At 51.6% G+C, this 20,521-nt stretch overlaps 1 protein-coding gene across 3 annotated transcripts in view; it reads left to right on the top strand.

Moving 5' to 3' along the window:
- The first annotated feature begins 1,033 nt into the window (after positions 1-1,033).
- LOC119149287 (galactosylgalactosylxylosylprotein 3-beta-glucuronosyltransferase 1-like) overlaps positions 1,034-20,521 on the top strand; it is a 31,276-nt gene continuing 11,788 nt past the window's right edge. Inside the window, exon 1 of one of the 3 annotated variants that reach the window (XM_037390389.1) lies at positions 1,034-2,147. The gene's annotated coding sequence lies outside the window, so the exon portion shown is untranslated. The remainder of the gene's footprint in view (positions 2,148-20,521) is intronic. The other 2 variants (XM_037390388.1, XM_037390387.1) reach the window with 2 other exon arrangements.

Here is a 20,521-nt window from a genome sequence, read left to right on the forward strand (position 1 = left end):
GCTAATAATCAGTCATTTATCTCCTCCACCAGTCCCTTCCCCAGCCACAGGAGGATGAAGTCTCTGTCCTGTACCGGGGGATGCTGAGAGACTCAGCGCCTTGCAGGGGGGGTGGGCAATCAATCGGTGCAGGTTTGCCTAAAAGCAAGGCGCTGCGGAGCTGGAGCACCCCAGCTAGCTAATTCCTGGAGCAGGGTAATGCTTCTGCCAGTAGTGCAGGAGTAATTCAGGCTTCTGCTGAGCCATCTGCGGGGAAGCGTCTCGCCATTTCCTGACACCCACATGCTGGCTCTCAGCCCTGGGCGCACAGGACTCTTCTGGGCCCAACGTACAAACCTGGGGGCTCTGCCTCCCGCGCTGAGGGCAGCTGGGTGGCTGGCGGGGTGGCTAGCTTGCTCCCGGGGGCAGCAGCCTGGGATGCCAGGGCAGGATAGTGCCAGCCCTCAGCGCCCTCGGTGAAGGAGAGCGGCGATTCCTGCCTGCTCCGAGGGAGCGGTGCGTGAGGATACAGGCAGCGGGTGGGCACAGTCAGGGGCAGGGGCACGGCAGCAGGGAGCGGGGCAGGAGGTCCTCAGAGCATCTCTCTGGCAAGGGGAGAAGTGGGTGAGCGAAGGCACCGGCACACACGCGCCTGCTGCTCTGCCCGTGTTGGGTTCGCCTCTGTGTTGCACTTTGTAAATGTCATTTGGGCTGTAAAATGTCACTTGATATCTTTCCTTCTGAGGTGTTTGCAGCAACAACCTGCTCCAGAAACGTGGCGGAGACCTGCCAGCTAACCTAGGCAGACAGACTTCTCTTGTTCTTCTCCAAGAGCACTTTCCAGCCAAGGATCTCAAAACATTTTGCCCTGCTTAGCTGCTTAGTGCATCCCCCAGCAGGAGCTTTGTTACCTGAAGCCAAACTTGACCAACAAGTCCCCGCCTGAGCCTGGGACTGGGCTACCTTCTGTGCCTCCTGCTCTGGTGAAAGCTGCGGCAACCTCTTCAGGAGAAACTCCTGGGATGTGGCAGTCACAGCCCTCAGGAGAGTAAGCAGGGGGCAGATGTGTGCTGCCCAGCCCTAGGCGAGAAGGCTGGATGGAGAGAAGTCTCTGACCTGGGCTGGGCTGTGACAACCCTCACTTCTCCTGCCTTCTGCATTCGGCCCCAGCTGAGAAGCTGAAGAGTCGCTTCACGCACCCCTTCAAGCAGCACGGTGACTTCACGGCTGGGAGACGCAGCTCTAAGCAAGGCTGGCAGGGCACAACCGAAGTGGGCCCATCTTCTGCTCCCACAGAACCTGCCGGACAAACCTGGGCTGCAGCTGCTCGTGTGGCCAAAACAAGACACCACTCCACGGCCGCCACAGCGGGAAGTGGTTGCACTGACACGTTGCACTAACCTTCCTTGCCCACCTCAGAGCTAGAAGGGAAACTGAGGCACGCAGCAGCGATGTCAGCCACCAGGCAGCGAGTGGGGGTGACCACAGTGCTGAAGCATTGTGGCCCCCGGCTTCGGGCTGTGCCCAGTTGGTTGCCTTATCGTTAGCCATCCCTCCCGCTCAGTTAGCCGTGGCCGGTGGCTCCTCCTTGGAGCAGCCTGAGCCTCGGTGGGGAGCGAGAATTCAACCCAGCGCCCGGTCAGCGGCAGAACAAGCCCCCCGGGACGGATAAAAACCATCGCACCCGCTCGTCCTTCCCGCGGAGAGCACGGCCCGGCCCGGGGGGGAGCCCGCCCCCGCCGCGGGGAGGGGAAGGGCAGGGCCCGGCTGCGGGGGCAGCGCTGCGGTGGTGCCCGGCCCCGCTCGCCCCCCCCCACCCCCCCTCGGGTCGCCGCTCTCGCCCCTTCCCCGCTTAAGGTGGCCCCGCGGGATGCGCGGCGCGCAGGAGCCGGCTGCGGGCGGCCCTCGGCGCTCCCCCACCCCCGGCACAGGGTGGCCTTAAATCGGCTCCGCGCCGCGCGTAGCCGCATCGCCGGCGCCGTCTGAAGGCGTTCGCCGCCATCCACCGGCAGCGCCGACGGGCCGGTCCCGGTCCCTGTCCCTGTCCCGGTCCCGGAGGACGCACCTTCGCCCGGCGGCGGGCGATGCGCCCCCGGCAGCCCCCGGCTCGGTGCCGCCCCGCGCTCGGCGCCCCGGCATCTCCGCCGTGACCCGGAGCATCTCGCCAGGTAAGCGGGAGCCCCCCGCGTTCGGACGCTGGGTGTTTGGGGGTGGGGAGCGCTCGGGATGCAGGGGTGACCTTGCGGTCCCCCCGGGCGCTCAGTGCTTGGCACCGGGAGGGGTACCCTGCCCCGTCACCAGCAGCCGGGTCCCCAAACTTCATCCGTGCTCGGTGCCCAAACCGGCGCCGCTTTTTACGAGGACCCCCTGTCCTTGCACCATCACTCCCCCCGCCCCGGCCCGGGCACCTTCCAGAGGAGCAACATCCCACTCCCAGACTGGAATTTTCCAGCTGTGGGGTGATGCCCCCGGTCCTGGTGTCTGTCCACCCGTGGCTGCAGCAGCCGGTGAGCCGATGCCGCCGGGGTCCCCCACCGGGTCACCTCAGCGCGGGTCCCGGCCACCCCACTTCCCGCCCCCCGCCTCCCCCCCAGGTTTTATTATGCTTCTTTGTGACAAACACCGTGGAAGTACAGGGGGGCGACGGGGGTTATGTGCAGCCCCCGTGGGAGCCGACCCCGAGTGGGCGTCCATCCCCACCAGGAGCCCTAGAGGGGGGGACTGGGAGAGGGGAAAAGCCGGAGGGCTGAGGAAGGTCCCGGCCCTTCTCATCCTTGCCTGGCATACGGGTGTCTGCCCAGGGATGTGCTTGCTGGTTTTCTGGAGCAGAGTTTGGGGGTGGCTATTCCTAGATGAGTTGAAAAGTACTTCTGGTGGTGGCTTTTTTTTTTTTCACCCTCCTGCCACTCACCCAGCCAGCCTGCGGTCAGGGGAGAGGAGTGGTAGGCTCAGCAGCTAGTGAATGAGAGGGAGAAACCCCCCAGGTGCTGCAAATCTGGAGAGAAGCAGCTGGTTCCTCAGGAACTCCTTAGGGAAACCTGCCAAGGGGCAATTCCTGTGTGCACTTGGGAGAAGGGGTGTTGGGATCAGCAGGGCAGCACCGTAGCAGAGCAGTAACGATAAGTGATAAATATCCATCTGGTAAGTTGTAGTCTGCACAGCTCCGCGAGGGAGTGGGAGAACATGAACGATGCAGCCTCTGCAGGTGCTTTCAGCTCTTTCCCTGGACCCAGAGGAGGCCTCTTTGTGCAAAGCACGCGTATGTGGAATGTATAGCAGGGTACAGTGGCTTTACACACAAGTGTGATCACCCACCTTTGCTCAGACTTAAACCTTGTCTGGTGCAAAAAGGCAAAAATGGATGGCGAGGTTCGTGCCTTGCATCCCTGGACCACCAAACGGCCTCAGGCAGGGCTGGGAACAGGGGCCCGATAGCTAGTTGGGAGATGGGTGCACGGAGACGGCAGGATGGAACCCTCACGGAAAGGAGCCTGTTGTTGCTCCAAAATGAGATACCTTGGTAGGAGATCATGGGGAGATCAGACCCATGTCAGAGAGAGGGTTACAGGGCCGGAGGGGGCCACCAGCAGAGCTGCGTGTGACAGCCTGTGTCACATCTGTTTGCAGCTGCGCATGCCATTAATACCCTTCTCTCTGTGCCTTGGAGCAGGATGTAGGGGCCGGGACCGCTTTCGGTCGGTGCCTGCTCCATGATTTCCTAGAAGCTATCCGTTAGCGGGCACGCCTGGGACACAGACCATACGTGAGTGCCGGCGGCCGAGCACACGGTGTGCTGGCCCTGCACGAGGCCAGGAGCCCGGGGGCTGTGATTCCTCCCCTCCCTCCCTCCCGGGAGCTACTTCAGTATCGCTTTCAGGGCACTTCAGTCTGCGCTGAATTAAGGCTCCAGAGGGCAGTTAATACACGGAGGTAGATGCACTGAGCAGATAACACGTAGTATCATCGGGTATTTCGGGAATCGGATGAGATCAAATTAAAGCTCTTGGCTTCTTTGACATTTTCAGTGTAGTAATAATAATTACAATAATTGATAAACCATTTAGGCAACCTTGCAATCCCAAAGCAATTCAGCAAGCTGATACGGAGCACAGCTGAGATGCAGCCACCTTTACAGTGCAAGGGCCTCAGCCTGACTCGCAAGATGTTTAGCAGCCACCAGATAGAAGGTAAGCAGTTGGGCTGAGGACACTTGCTCCCACGGCAAGGATTTCTAATGAGCGAGGCTCCTGCACCTCTGAGCTTTGTTCTGGTGTCATTTGGGAAGGAAGACTGTTGCCTAGGGAGCTGTACAGAGCTATAGAGCAGCTAAATGTATGCAAGAGAGAATAAACTTCCAGAGTACAGCCCTTAAATTCACATTCTTTCCATGGTTTGGGAACATCTTTGTGACAAGTGCTTGTGTCCTCTAATGGCATCTTCCCTGCAGAGTGTCTGAGGTGGTACTGGACAGCTCAAGGCTGTCTCCCGCATACCCAGCATCCTTTCCTCTTGCCTGTGAGGCATCTGTAGAGGTGCTTTCTGGCAGGGAACTTCCCTCTGCTTCAGCGACAGACCAGGAGATGTCCGTGTTTGAGAGCAAAGTGGTACCTAGCAGGCAGCTTGCCGGCAGGAGCCTGGAGTGGCTTCGCTCCAGCCATACCCCTGGATGGCCTTCCTCCCCTCTTCACCTGCCAGCGGCACTGCCCTGCACCCCCCCTGTTTGTCAGTGTCTCCATGGCTCTAGCCCCCCCTGCCCCCCTGCCTCGGGGTGCTGGTGCTGCAGGCACAGTCACCTCCAGCTTCTCACCGATGCCCCAGTAGGCAATGTTGCTGTCCCAGCCATGAGGAGCCACCCCACGATCCCATCACCTCCCAGAGCTTCTTCCAAGGCCTCTTCTTCCTCCTTTTCAGCACTCTCAGTTGTCTTTCTTATTCCCAGTATTTGGGAGCAATAAAGAGATCTCCTGAATTATGCTGCAAGCCTTCATGTTATGCCTACGAGGGATGAGATATTTGATAGGCTCCGAAGATGCCCTTTACTAAGCATGCAAAATTGCTCTGGAAAGCTCTGCAATTATTCTGCAGGATGTACACAGGAAAGATGATATCTGTCCCCTTCCTCCTTGTATTTAATTGTTCCTAATAAAAGAAGAAGCTTAAGAAGGTGATAATAAACCAGACTGGAAGCCAGGTCCCACACACCTGCAGGGGTCCGGAGAAGTCCAGAATCGCTGTGCTCTTTTTGCTCCTGGCCTTTCTGTCTAATAATAAGCATTATGCTTGTCTGCACTGCTTCCCATCCCGAGATCTCAAAGTACTCCGCATATGTGATTAAGAGTATTCCCTGCCCACATACAGAGCTGTTTGTCAGGATGACTACCCCCACTTTACAAGGGAGACACTGCAGCTGACAGCGTCAGAGCTGAGACAGCCCCAGATCGTCTGTCTCCCAGGCAAGGCCCCTGTATCTCTGAGAAGCACTTGCTGGGAAGCAGCTCAGCCAAACCAGACTGCAATTTAAAACCTACCAGTACCATCGGAGACTAGTAAATACGGCGTGCAGATGAGAGCCGTGGCTGTCGGCACCCTCCTCTTGGGTGCAGGCGTGACTGCCTGAAGCCTGCTCTTCGGAGGGGACACTGGTCAGACCCCACTGATTCCTCCAGGTTGGGGAGTATCTCCAAACTGCACCCTGAGCTGTGGTCAGCACACTTGTAATATCTTGGTCCATTATCCTTCCGTGCTCTTTTAAGCTGTGCAGGCTCATAATTAAGAGCTTGAAGTCTCTTCTAGCTCACTCTCATGTGACATTAGTGCTCTCGAAGGACTTTCCTTAAGAGCTCAAATTTATCTACTTTGCCAATGTTCCCAAGTGTTCAATCAACTGCCTTGTTGGCTTCCTCCGCCGCGCGGTGCAGGGAGATGTCTGAGATCCTTCTCCCTGAGACAAAAACATTGCCCTTTGCAAATGCCTCAGATTTATAAAATGTGAGCTGAGTTTCCTCAGGAAACACGACTTCCCAGGGCTGTGACACAGAGCTGGGATACACAGCTCTGGCACAGGGACCTTTAGATTTTGTTTGCCGTTCATCCCTCCTCTGAGCAGGTAATCGCACTAATGCCTGATGCACATAGAGAGACTCGTTAAGATGGGGCTAGTTAGCTCAGGGAGACAAATGAGGAGGGACATTCGGGTGAGAAACAAAGCCATCAACAGCATAGAAGAGGGAGAATGAATTTGTCTCTACACAGCTCTTCTGAGTAGAGGATCTGGATTGCATTCAGGAAAATGTGAAAGGTAGCAATTTGATGATAAAAGTAAGTATTTTCCCATGCTGTGCATAGTGACATACGGAACTCGCTGCTACAAGATGCTGCTGGTGCTGAGTGTAGGATTCAGGAAAAGAGGAGACATTTTGATGGATAGCAGATATTCATCACTGGACAGGACAGTCCATTTGAAACAGATCTAAATCTTCAGGCTTCAACCTCCCACAATTGTCTAGCATAGGATTTCTTGTACTTTCCAAAACGCACAACATTGATCAATGTAAGAGACAAAGGACAAAAGGAGGCAGACATGTTTGAGTGGAGATCACTGGGGCATATTTTCATTTCCACACAGAAGCAAAAAATATGTGTTCTCCAGCCTGTGTGCTGACACTTAGCTCTCATCAGTTTGGTTCTTGTCAGCTGGAGCGGGTTCAGGTTAAGTTCTGATGAGATTTGCGCTGATCCAGTGTTGCTTATGCTGCTGCTTCCCCTGCCTGTGCTGTTGATTTTAACAGACTGCCAGCATCCTGGCAACTTTGTGTGGTGCCGGTTTATGAATATGCTGCATTATAAAAGAGAATGGTATGGTCCTATTCTTTGGATGTTACCCCTGGCAATGAGAGCAAGGGCATTTATTCCCAGTACAGCCAGCCTCTGGCCAAGCAAAGTGCTGGGATTACCCGAAGCTGAACAGGGTTAGCAGTCAGACAATCTCAGCTCTGGATAAAACATTTTAGAGCGGCAATATTGTCTCATTCTCTAAGTTCGCGGTGGGTTTGTGTGTGGGAGTACAGGGCACATGGGAACTGCGTTTTGCTAGGAAAGCAGGATTGCTCCTCAGCAGTCCCTGTGTGGGAGAACTTGGAGGAAAAGCCAAGGACCAGGCAGGCAGCAGTAGCTTGCAGACCCTGAGGTGACGCTCCGTGTGGCATTACAAGGCAGCCTGGCTCCTAAAGACACTTCCGTAAGGGCAGGGGTAGAGATGTGGTTTTAGCAAGGTCCTCTGTGTCCGACAAAAATCTCCCGGTACCTCTTGCTAGAAGCAGCATGGTTGATCCTTGCCTGGCAGGAGCAGGGGTTGCTGGCTCCTCTCCCCTTTCATGCCCCAGTCATTAAGGCAGGATAATTAATAATCATCTCTCCCTCAGCCTTCCTTATTCTGAGAGCATGCTAAAAAACAGCTGTAAGGGGATACTTCTCCTACGAGTGGCAGGTTTAATTTATCATTATGGCTATGTCCATAGCCACAGGTCAGGCAACAGTGCTGGGCTCTGTGAAAGCCCTGGCTGTGACCACAGCAATAGGACTGCCGTTCACCGAGGCAAAACGGCACAAAGCGCCACCTCGGAGGCCACGCTGGGACAGCCTGGGTGGCAGCAAGGGGTCTCGTCGTCCCTGCAGTGCTGGGGTGCCTTCCTCACTGGAGCTGGTCCAGCCTGGTGTGCTCCTTGGGTCCTCCCTCCACTTTCTCCTGCACAGATGCCAGGGCCATCTTAGCTTTCTCCCTCCTGTCCCCCCATCCCCTGGATCCTTCCCTCCCGCAGCCCTTCCCCCAGCCCAGATCCACACAAAGGTGAAAAGGAAGGAGGCGCAGATGACTTCCCTGTATCTGCCAGCTTCTCTCTCCACCTCTGATGTGAATGAGGCCCTTCATGTGCTCCTCTTGAGCAAACACAGATGCTTTTGTTTTATGGGCTGGTGGGACGGGATGGAATTAATAAATCAGAGCGCCAGTGCTGTGCTGCCACATTCCTGCAATTTTAAGGCAAGATCACACACAAAAAAAGGCAGAAGTAAAATAGGCAATCTCTTCAGGGAGAGCTCAGATGCTTTGACTGTGCCTCCTGCTTGCTGTCCCACTTGGTCTCCTGCTCCCTCACCCTTGTTCATTCCTCCTCCTACTTTCCCCCACTCTCTCATTCCCATTAACCTCATCTCTTTTCCTGTTCCCTCTCCTTCCCTCAGGAACCACTTCCAAGTCACACCTTAGTATCTCACCTACACCTATTCTTCTTCCACCACCTTCCTTTCACCTATGCTTCCCTCACCCCCACCCCACACAACCTACCCGAGGCTTGTGCATTCAGGTAGGATGTTCAATGTCCTGCACGCGAGCCCAGGAGCCAGGAGCACGGCAGCTTTGACACTGTGGACCGAAATCCCTCCTTTTATACCTCCTTCCTCCACCCTGCCTCAGTTTCTCCTCACAAGGAGAATGGTGCTGCCTGAGAGAGTCAGTGAATGACTCTGGGAATAAAGCACATGAAGCGTTACTCTTCTCTCGGGCACGTGCCTGTGAGCAAAATTAGGTCCTGCCCCAGAACTGGCAGGCCCTCTTTCTCCTCGAAGGGTAACCAGAAATACTTCGCCATGCTTTGCCTAAAATTAATTCTTTTGAGCCAGATAACAGGTTTTTACCATCTCTACTTGGCTACCACCAGGTGGTAAGGGGTTAGGGGAAGACCTTTTTTCCCCTCCCTATAATTAGCAAACTGTACATCAGGCTTCAAGAGGGCAATGCGGACCGTGTGGTTCGTATAAGCTACTCTCAAGGGGCTGAGGCATTTTTATTCACTGCAAGGGTTGTTTTTTCTCTAATGAGCTTAGGCACTTGAAAGTCATTTCCCCAGAGTGCTTATACATTGTTGTGCTTATCTTACCTGTGGGGGAACTGAGGCACTGAAGCAGGTGAAATGATTTGCCCAGTTCCACATACTTACACATAGTTGAAGCCAGAAAAAGAACCAAGAAATCTTGTTTCACAGTTGAGTGCTTTATCCTCTGGCCTCAGAGGAGGCCAGCAAAGACCTTTATCTTGTTTAGATGAGTGGATAGTCATTCCGAGAGGATGCTGGGGCAAGGGTATCTTTCTGTACTAATATGTGTCTTAATGAGTCCTGTTGCTAAGTGGCTTCAATGATAGATCACGCATCTTCTTCACTAAGCACTGAAATAATTTTTTAATCATTAAAGCTAATATAGAATCCTCAGAAACATCCAAATCTCACAGCAGGGGCTCAAATTAGCAAGCAAACAGAAACCAAATCCTGATTATCCCTGTGCACCTCTACAAAGCCCACAGGCAGCATCTGCTAAAGTCCAACACGCGCCTGGCGGAGCTCTCTCTCAGGGCTGGGCTGGGTACTCGGAGGCAAGCTGGCAAATCCTACTGCTCCAAGGTCCGAACCAAGTTTCTTTCCTCCCTCAGACATGCGTGCCAGCTCCTTGTGCCTGTGGGGCAATAGGAAAGGCAGTAAGGGCTCCAGGCAGCTGAAATATCCTTTGGCATATCTTTAGAAAGGACAAATTATTTGCATTTTGGCAAGCGCTATCAAGTGGTAGATCTCAGCCTGGCCAGCGTTTCTCCCCCACCCCGTTGGTTTTTTCCTCCCCCTTGGAACCACCTCCTCCATCCTATTCCCATCAACTCCTTGCAGTCTCTGTTTTGTCAACAACTAGATATTTCAGGTGTTCTTTCCAATCCAGCCCCCTGCTCAGCCTTCACTCACACATCCCCCCTCCACCTTGGTGTATCGGCTCCTTTTGCACTGTAGCAGCCCGTAGGCTTCTCCATAGCTCCTCCAGTAAACCCCAGTGTGTTTCCCATTCTGGTTAGCAGCTCTTTTGTGTTGTTTTCTGTTTCCCTCAAACCTACAGCGCCTGGCAGCACATTATCAAATTATAAAAGGAGCTTTCTTTACAGCAGAAGTGATGTTTCTAACTTCTGTGTTAGAACAGGACTCCTGGAGCATTAAGGAAAACACAACAAATCTCTTATGACTTGATATGCATCAGCAGCTCCATTACAAGGGAAGGCACAGGACACTGCTAAGCACTTTGCTAAGATCCAGTCATCATTGCTGACCACTATGCACCAAAGACTTTTGAGGGTGAATGTAGTTTACCCCAAAAGAATCTTTGGGAAAGGATAAATAAAAATTCCTCTTGCCACCTCCAAGAGCCTTCGTGCATGGTGCTCCCTTCTCTTGTCACCCTCTTGAGAACAAACCCAGTACTGTTCATGTATCATGAGCAGACTCCTTGCTTGCACTCCCAGTAACATTAGCCCACTAGACAAACTCTGCACACTTCATCCCACCTAGCAGGCTTTTCCAGAGGTGCTGCAAGGGATGCTCGTGGCTCTTCTGTCAATGCTTGCTCCCATTCATCGGCAGATAAGCTGCCATCAGCAAGCTCTGTTCATAGTACCTCAAGACAAGCCATGCTTGGACTGTAGCTCCCTGGAAGTCAAACCAAGTCCTGTAGCTGTTAACACTGGTGCAAAACAGTCACTAGGTATGAATTCCGTGCTCCCTTCTGCATTGCACTTACCAGACAGATAAAATCTGATACTAGGTGTTTCTCTCCTAACCCCAACATGGGTCCTGCCCTGAGCATCAGAACAAACAAATAGCCTAGAAATTAGTTACAACAGCAGGACCACGAAGCTAGTTTCTTCCTTCTTCTTCTTCAAGAGGTTTTGGGATGTTTCCTCTGCCTAGGAACTGTTGCTGGCCCTTCAGGGGTATTTTTTGCAGAGCTGGTGAGGAATAGAAGTAGTTCACGCATGCATGTGGGAAGCTGGGAAAGCCTCATCTGGCTTGTTGACTTCCACAAATGTCCTCTTAGAGAACTGCTTTTGGCCTCGTCCTGCTGTAGCTCAGAAACACCGAGGTGTCTGTCATGCTGAGAACACACTTACAAGACAACTGTTGACAGAAGACTGGCACGCCAGGCACCAGCCAGAGATGGAGGGTGTGTGCACGCTTGCAGGGGTTGGGAGGGGGAAGTGGATGGGAGCAACCTTAGTAACATCACCCTGAGGCCAGTCCCGTTTGGGTCATAGCCAGCATCCCTCTGCTGGGAGACAGTTAATAAGTTGAGGGAGACTTTGCTGCAGAGAGAAAAGACTGTTCACCAGTCACATAATGTACAGAATCTGGTTAAAGACAAAGGCTGTGAGAAGCAACCAGAAGTGTGCTCCGGGGCAGGGGTTCGTTGTCCAGCAAGGACAAATCGGACCTCTGTTTTAAGGTGTTCCTGAGTTTCCAGAGATCCAGTTTCTAGTTCTGCAGCTGCCACTTTTACCAGCTTCACTATCAGTGGGGAGACTTACCCCAGTGCTCAGAAAACTTTTAAATAATTGAAAGGTGCTTTCCTCCCCCCAGCACAAGGAAAGAGCCAGATTCACCCCCAGAATCAGGAGAGAATCATATCCACCTCTAAGATTTACAGCAGCAGCCCATTTCTTGTTTCAACGAGAGCCTGCTTTTTGTCTGCCTTGATGTTTCAGGCCAACCTGATCTGCCTTTGAAGTGAGCTCAAAGGGCTCTTAAAGTGCCGAGAAGGGTTCAAAAAGCAAAGCCCAGTCCATCTTTACCCTCCAAGCAGTTGTATCTGCTTCTCAGTTGCTCTGTCCAAGGCTAACTGGCAGCCCGGGCATGTGGAAGGGAGGCAAGGAGGACAGCACTCCCCAGCAGACCCGAGTGCAGAAATGTAAGAGTTGGGCAGAGGAGCTATTTTCTTGCTCTTATTTGTGCAAAGACAACACTCCAAGCTCAAGGGACAGATGGACCAGACAACTTACCAGCTTGGAGGGTAGCATCCAACCCCTCCTTGCGTCCAGATCTCAAGCTGCCCCGAAGCACACAAATTCACAGGTAAGCCCACAAGTACAGTACAGCGTGGGCCGGCCTCCCTCCCAAGGGCAGGTTTGTACACACCACCTGCAAAGACCACTTTCAGCCCATGTGCAGTTATGGAGCACAGCAGAGAGCAAGCCCTACACAAGCAAGCCCTATGCACTCTAAGAGGGAAAGCAGAGGCTGGTTCTCATGCTGTGAGCGTGTCTGCCCTCAGTTCCCTCTCAGCTTTCCTTGCCTTCCCAACAGACTCTTCCATTTTAACAGTGCAAGACATGGAAAACCAGAAACCAAAACCTACACCTTTTCTTTCTGGTAGGACTGGATTGCTGTCAGAAAGGGGTATTTAGCTCTTGCTGCTCCTCAGCTCTACCTTTCTTTGCCCAAATGCATCCACTGTCTACTTTTTCTACAAAGAAAAACTCAATGTTCATGAGGTAGGCTTATCTTCTGGCAGCTGCTGCTGGTGCCTAAGTTAGATATTTCTACTGTTGCACTGACTGCTCTCCTGGCATTCCCAGAAGGTGGGAATTGAGTACGAGTCTCTTGATCTCAGATGCCCTGGCATCTAGTTTGGCTGTGGCCTGCCTGTGGTCCGGAGGGAACAGCTTCCCTGTTAGGACAGGGGAGGACAGCAGGACAGCCCCGGCAGGACACTGGCTGTCGCCTTCCTGCCCCTTTTTTCCTGTGCTCCCTTCCTCCCTCTTCATTTCACACACAGAGGGCAGGAGAATAAACATTGTCATCTTCTGACTCTCTCATTTTCATTCTGGTGTTTCTTTTAATCGAGCTCAAGCTATACCAATCAGCTGTGGCATTTAAGGTACAAATCAAGCAGCGGACCATAACATATATCTATTGCAAAAGACAATTCTCTAGGTGACACTTTATTTCTCCGTTCTATGTTCGTTTTTAAAAGTGTCTGCACGACACTTGGATGCCACACAGCAAATGGCAAATCTAATGAGTGCTGATGATTTATTCAGAGGAAGAAATCAAAATTAGCATTTTGGACCATCTCAGCTAGTTACAAAGCGAGCGTATTTCACACAGCTCAGAGAGCTGCAACAGCAAAAATGTCCATCAAGGAGACCAAAGTGGTGTTTCTCCTCTTTCCACTTCTCACTTAACCAGCACCTGCGTGATGCGGTGGCAACACATTGGTGATGGCCAGCGTCTGCTCTCTGCTAATCTATGGAGCATCCACCCACAAAAACATTCTCCCAGATTTGCTCTTTGCGTGATGCTTTTATTGATCACTTAATTCAGTCAGCATTCCTAAATAAAAACTCCGGGGGATTGTTGCCCATACCCTGCACGCATCCTCTGCCCACAGCTGTTTCCGTGAAATAAGGGGTCTGGACCCTGATTCTTCAGGGTGCGAGCACACATGTGTAGGCTTTAAAATGTCAGTATTTCCACAGGTTTCGGGAAGACAGTAGACATCTTTAGGTACATCTGTGTTTTAAATGACATAATTACTGTTCCGCTCATTTGCAGTGTGATTTCAGCCACAGCAGCTTCTCCTTCGGTTTCTTTTGCCCTCCCTAGGAGTAACCAGGAAGTCCAGCAGGGAAGAGCATTTTAACATTGCCTTTGAAAGCAGGAGGAAAACAAGCTGTCTAAATCAATCAAGAGTGTGCATTAGTGATAGTGTTTTCCTCTGGAGGTCTGCATTTGATGTCATATTGACACATAGCTAAGATCAAAGCCCATCTCTGCATCCTGGCTGCTACCAGAGGAATAGCACTGGCCTTTGGGCCCCATATCTTTACAAAGAGCTTGTGATCAACGTGATATTTTATTTTTTTCCCCTCAAACAAGCACCTGTGAAATGTAATTATCCATCAACTAATACCTTTTTTCTCTGAAAAAGTAATTCCTCTCCGTCTTTGAAAATGTTCTGGAAGCAAATACTATGGGTTTTTCCTTTCTGCTTTTGTAAGAAACCTGTAAAATGACAGCTCCCACTCCTGCTGAACAGGCATCAGCTGTTAACTCACTAGGGAAAGCTCTGGATAAAATGTACAGATACTTTGGAACAATCCGGTATTGTTTTTGCTTCCTTAGAATTATTTTGCTTTCTCAGAAAAAAGCAAGCCCCCTTTTTTTTTTCCCCCCCTTTTTTTTTTTTTCTGATAATGCAGCTATTGGGCTGATTCATGCTGATACATTTGGAATGATTATTCTGTAATAGTCATCAGTGTCTAAAAAGGATCTCTGTTCTGCCAGAGCTCGGCAGCAGGAGAGAGAAGCCGATGTTTGAATAAGCCCCAAACTTCCCTGTCAGGAGAGGATAACTGCAGGCAGAGAGCTCTGTCAGGAGAGAGCTGGCTTTCTCAGGAGACATCTGGTACCTCCTGCTTCTGTTTGGGCCGGAGCTGCCAATCATTTCCCAGGTATTTCTGGCATCGCTGGATTATGACTTTGCAGCACAGGGAAATTGGGACAGGGCAGAGGGCTGCGTCCCTCTGAGTCACAGCCCACCCTCACAAAAGCTCAGGGGGACAGGAAGGCAATGGCAGGTCGCATGGGTCAATCATGAAGGACATTTGGGTCTGGGCTAATTAAAAATAGCCTGGTTTAGACCTCCTTTGCAGGCTCTGGAAGGCTCCCTGCATAGCTGGGCTTTGCAGCCAAGTTCAAGGTCTAGCCTGTATCTGAAATGGGTTATCTCTGTCCCTGCTGATAGCCCAGATAGGACCTGGATACCCTTGATCTACCTGGGGATAGCAGGCTGAGCCACGTGCTGTCTCGAAAGTATTGGCTCCCGCGGGACCTAGCCAGCAGATTTAATTAGCTTCGTCGACATTTCTTTTTTGTTTTCTGTTGGGTGTTTTTTTGCCTTTTTTTTTTTTAAAAAAAAAACAACTTCAGAACAAAGCCCTGTAAAAAGCATCACCCTCCCCCACTCCGTGCTGCTCAGGCACTAGCCACACGTCTGGGATAAGGATGCTCTTGGGAAAGGTGCCGTGCTGAGCTGTTTATGGACCAAGCTTGGAGGAAGATGCTTGACTTGGGCTTGCACAGGTGGTGGCGGGATGGGGGGGGTGCATGGCGCATTCCCCAAGGACAAGCCTGGTTTCTGGGCTGAAGTAACCGCACTCCCATATGGCGAAGAGATTGGAGCTGGCAGGGAGAGGATGAAGCTTTTCTTTGCATCTGAGGAAGAAGCGCGGGGGCTTGGGAAGGGCGGCTGTTCGGCTGGGAGTGACTCACATCCCGGGGAAGTTGTCCCTGCAGGAGCCTGTGCACTGAGTGACAGAGCGTAGATGGGGCTGAGCCTTGAAACCCCACAGCTGCTGGTAGTTCTGCTCTTCCTGCCCTGGGGAAGGACCTGGCCATCCTTCCCCGTATTGTTTTATTATTTGAAGTTCTCTGGGGTTTGTCTTTCCAGGGGGCTCAGTTAATTTTGCCTTGCCCTCTGTCCCCACAAGCGGTAAGGAGGTGCTCACCCCGTTCAGATGGCAGCATTGCTCACCCCGAGCCATTCCCAAGGTCGGCAGCAGAGGGGTGATTACAACCCCCAGCAGAAGAGCACCCTTCTACCTTCCACCAGGACCACAGTGGTCCTCATTGTCTGTGCTACTGGGAGGATAAGATCCCAGTGGCGGGTTTAGCAAGGAGCCTTTCCCTTCCCTGTTCCATCATTAACATTTCCTTTCCTAGAAAAAAATACTTTTCCTTCTTTTTTTCCCCTCCGCTTTTCCACCCCCCGGTTCCAGCAGAGTTTAAGGGAGAAATTCCTGCTTCTTGAGCAGAAAACCTAATCTTCCGTTCCCCTTTCTGCTTCCTACCCCCACGAGAAGTACAGCTGGACTTGAACCCTCAGGCTCTGTCCTTTAGGTCTAGCCTGCCCTTTCTGTCCTACATCGCTGTCGTTCCTGCGGACCTGTCTGAGGGTCAGAGGAGTCCTGCTGCTGAGAAATATCCTGTTGCGGCTGTGTTTGCACAGTAATTACCCCTGCTTATCCCAGAGCAATAACCCGTTCCACCCACTTCTGTGGTTCCTTGAATCCGTCCTCCCACTTGATTGTGCACATCTCGAACAGGCAGGAGGCTGCCCGGCGAGGGGAAGCGCTGCGGCATCTTGGCGTGTCTCAATTTTAAACAGTATTGAAGTTTCGGCTGAAGGCTCTGACGGGCCCGAGGGAATGGGGGGAGAAGGGACAGCAGCTTCCTGTGGATCTCAGCAAAGCAGAGACAGAGCCGTTGCTGATCACCACAAATACCGGCACCGCCATGAATTATGCATTCCTTGTTTAAAGAGAGGTCGCTCTCATCAATAATTGAAAGCTCCCTGCTCTGCCTTCAACATCGCATCTCCCACACCGGGAGTTAGGGAACTCATGAAATCTGCATGGACTTCCTCAAGGTGGCTGTGGGGAGAGGCAGCACAACGCAGGCAAAACAAACCCAAAACCCTGCTGACAGTTTCAGTGGGTGAAATTGAGAGTCATCTGCACCTGCCAGCAGCTCTGCTCCAGTTCTGCCCCTCCTGCCCCTCTCCCCTCCCCGCACATCTCTCCTCCCAGGGTACACACAGAACAGTAGCTTCACAGACATGGTACAAACCAAGATTACGGGGTGTTTCTGGAAGCTTTTGGCTCCGTTAGCTGAGACTAGTTTGCTTTGGGTGATTGCCTAGAAAATCTCTACACTGGATGGCAGGGTGTTCCCGGGGGACAGTTTGAACTGTGAAATTTGTCCCTCTGGGAAGATAATGATCTTTAGAATCTGCATCTCAGGCTACAGACAGACAGCCCTGGGGCTGGGGTCGGTCCAGTGTTCAGGGTCTTCTAAGCCCAGCTCAGACAGGCTGGCTGCCCTGAACCAGAGGCTGCAAAAGCACCTTTCTTGCAGAGCAAACTTTTTGAAAGGTATGGTTCTCATGCGAATCAGGCAGGTGGAGGGCAGAACTGAAACCTCAGAGCAGAACTACCAAAGGCCGTATGATCCTCACCATTTCTGAGTTATCAAAGAGGATGTAAATTGAGCGGCTTTTTGGCAGGGTTCTGGGAGAATCGCAGGAACCTGAACTCCCATGTCAGCTTTACAATTCCCAGTTAGCTGGGCCTCTTCCTGACTTCCACCTTTCTCTACCATTCACCCTACGTGTCCTTCCAAACTACTCTGCAACTCAGGGAAAAAGTCACATATGTGAACTCTTAAAGTTGTATCTGAACAGTGAAGCTGCCTGAGTTGTTCTCCAGCCTGGGAATCCTTATCCCTCTCCCAACATCTGAGCTGCCCTGCCTGTAACAAATTGTACCCTGTTGGTAATTAGTCAACAGCAGTTGAAGAGATCAGTCACATGCGATGCTCTGAACCTCAGCCAGATCTTGCTTCTCTTCAGCACCAATCTGGGGCATCCAGGCTGGGGCTGGGCTTTTCTCCCCTGCATGTGCTGCTTTCATTCTCTTCTCCTGAATCCTTTCAGGTTAATGCCCCCTGCATCAGCACATGAGCTTAAAAAGAGACTGGCTGGTGTTGTGTCCTGGGAATTGAGAAGACTGTCAAAGCAGCGTGAAGCGAGAGTAGTACGAGAAACATTTTGTCCCTATCATACTCAGCTTTGTACTCTGTGAATGTGTTTTTGTTTATTTTTTAATGGAGAACGGAAGATTGATGGATGAAATTAAGAAGAGGGATGTGTAATTGGAAAACAGCTCAAGAAGGCTACAGGCAGCATATTGAAGGCATCCATCAAACATCCAGCTAATGTTGTTAAGGGTGTGTGTAACACAAACAAGGGCTGCAGGAGACACTAGGGGAAAAAAAGAAAAGAAAACGGAAGGGAAGAGAAAGGGGAATAGGCAGGACAGGGGAAACAGCAAGGGAGGAAAAGAGCCAGCAAGAGAGTGCAATCAATAATATTTGTATTGCAAACGCATCCAAAGGCTCCTGTTGGGATCAGTTCGGGACCGTACAAGCACATTAAGAGACAGTCCCTGCCCTCTACAGTTTAAACCCAGGAATTACGGGATGATCGCTGGAGGTGGGCCTAGATCATCACAAAATTTTCTTCGGATCTTGACTCTCATTTAATAGGACCTGCTCTGAATGGGTTTAAAGGCAGAGGGAAGGTAGCTGGTTGTGCCAAGAATACACACAGCAATGCCTGCCAGCCAGGCACGCAATTCATCTGAGCCACTTAGGAGACTTGGGTTTTAATTATAAAAAGGTAGGTAGAAATACGTGCTGTAAACCTCTGCAAGCCCCACTGGGGCCATCAGCAGGCTACCCAGAGGCATTGATGTGTGACTGGGTTTTGATGCTGTGTTTACAAAAGGATGGGCTGATGCTTTAATGGACCACTTAGTGGGAAATATTCCATGTGGGATGGACATGAAGAAAATGCAAAGGGTCTTTGTGTGGGGAAGGAAGGCGAAAAGACAAAGGCTAAAATTATTAGTAGGCCAGGGGATTCCTCTAGTCCTGGAAACAGGGGGAAAGAGACACTCTCAGCGACTGAGAAAAAGCAGGTGAAAGATGTAAACGAACCAAAAAGAGCACAAGCATGATGGATGCAGGGGATGGCAGTGGGAGAGAGAATGTAATGTTTTAACGAGAAAATAAAATATTCCAAGACAGATTGTCTGAAAATGGGGTTAAAGTCAGCTCCTCTGTGAGGTTCGCAAGCAACCTGGTGCTTTGTGTGGGGTTTAACTTGTTCAGCATTGCATGCTTTGGAAAAGCAATAGAGAGAAGATGTGTGTAGAAATAAATGAGCCAGGAGCACCAGGGGACTTGCACACACAGACAGCATCTCCACTTGTTTGCAGTGTCTGGGAAGCATGAACAGGGCTGGCTGTGAGGAGGAGGAGAAAGAACTAGAAAGGGAATTTGTTAAAGCTCTTCTAACTCTGATCCACTCTCCTCTGTGCTCTCTTGGTAACACAGCTGCCACCACCACCTCCTCCTCTCCTCACTCCAGAAGCGACCTGAGTTTGCAGCAGTGGCAGGCCTGCTGCATAGAAACTGTGCCTGTATTATCAAGGCATTTTATCAAAGGGAAAAAACCCTGGCTGCCTCACTTTAGTGCAGGGACATTTGTAATTGTAAGCATACTAGAGGAAGCAAAGAGCTACAATGACCCCAAGCCAGGGCCCAGGGTGGACCTAGGTGTCTGCTGCCGTTACGAGGCAGTGCAGAACCCTCCTTGTATTTCTTTGGTGGCTTTGTCTGTTCTCATGGCCCTGAGTGATGGGAAGCTTTGCTCTGTACTGGTACACTGGTAAGGGAAGGGATTTCCTGGAAGGAAGGCAACCCCTGGTGTGGGTAACACCGCACCCCCCCGCATCCAGCCTAGATCTCTACCTTACCAAACACGTACACCTTTGGCACTAAAGCTTGAAGGAGACATTTGTACTTGCCCTGGACCCAGCTGTCAGAAAGCAATGGAGTTATGCGAGCCAGCATGTTTGCTGCACAAGGCTGCTGCTGGCATCACCAAAGCACTCCTATGTGCCCCTGGCCACACAGGTTCCTTGGCCCACTTCTTCATCAGTTTTCCATCACTTGATAGTAGAGGAATGGGCACCAAGGTGTTTCCTGAGTGAGGAGTAAGAAGCGTTAGAGATTATCACCACAAACAGTTAGTTTGGGTAACAGTGAAGACAGGTTTCCTTGGGGGTTTGTTCCAACGTTGTACCGTTGGTGTCTGACAAGGAACAAGCTCATGTTACAGCAATTTCCTTGATAGGGCTAGTGAGTATCTACTTGCCTGCCAGAAGACTTGCTGAGACATGCTAGTCTTCTGTCAGATTTGGCTGAAATGGGTTTGATGGTTACTGGGAGTCGGGCACTGATGAGCCCTGCAATTGCATAATCCTTGGGTTTTTAGGATACCAAGGTAAAATGTCAGGGAAAAAAAACAAAGACAGGCCCTAAGAAGGTCCCAGAGGATCAATTTAGAATAGCATCCCCTGACATCTTCCAGGTGCACCATGTGGCTGCTGTCACTGCAAAGCAGAGCCCTGTTGGACCAGTCATCACGTTTCCTCTCACACGGTTCTCTGAGGCTGAAGCAAGGCAACCCTTCCCCTTCAGACAGATGAGGAGCTGCTGAGCCCCGATCCCAGCAAGGAGTTTCCTTTGCACAAAATGTGCCCACATCCCTTTGAGGACCCTGGTTTTAGATGACTGGCCTTCTGTACACCTAGGAAACCCCTGGCAGAGCAGGAATTTAGAGCCAACTGGTTTGAACCTCCTTTCCATCCTTTGTACCAGTGTGATGCTGTCGCTGTCTTCCCTCAAACTGCCTTCAGCCTAGGAGAGCAAGAGGGCTCGGTGGGGCTGTGCTGTTCAGCAGCTCTCCAGTTCCCAGGGCATGTGACTGTAGTTTCCCGACAGAAATCTCTCTGCAGGAGGCTAATGAAAGTTTTATGCTCCCTTTGCCTCCTAGTGAGCATCGCTGTGGTAGTGAGGAAGTCCACCAGGAGAAGTATTTGGCATCAGAAAGGTAATCCCAGAAGAAACAGATTACAGACGTTACCAGGAAAGAGAGGGGAAGGAGAGAGGGGGGAATAAAACCCAACTATCAAACGTCAGGCAGCCTGCTTGGAGTGATAGCAGAAAGGCCTCAGGTGGTAACAAGTCGCTCTGCTCTGCATCCTTCTATGTTT

This window comes from Falco rusticolus, chromosome 5, assembly GCF_015220075.1.
Source record: "Falco rusticolus isolate bFalRus1 chromosome 5, bFalRus1.pri, whole genome shotgun sequence".
Classification (NCBI taxonomy): Eukaryota; Metazoa; Chordata; class Aves; order Falconiformes; family Falconidae; genus Falco; species Falco rusticolus.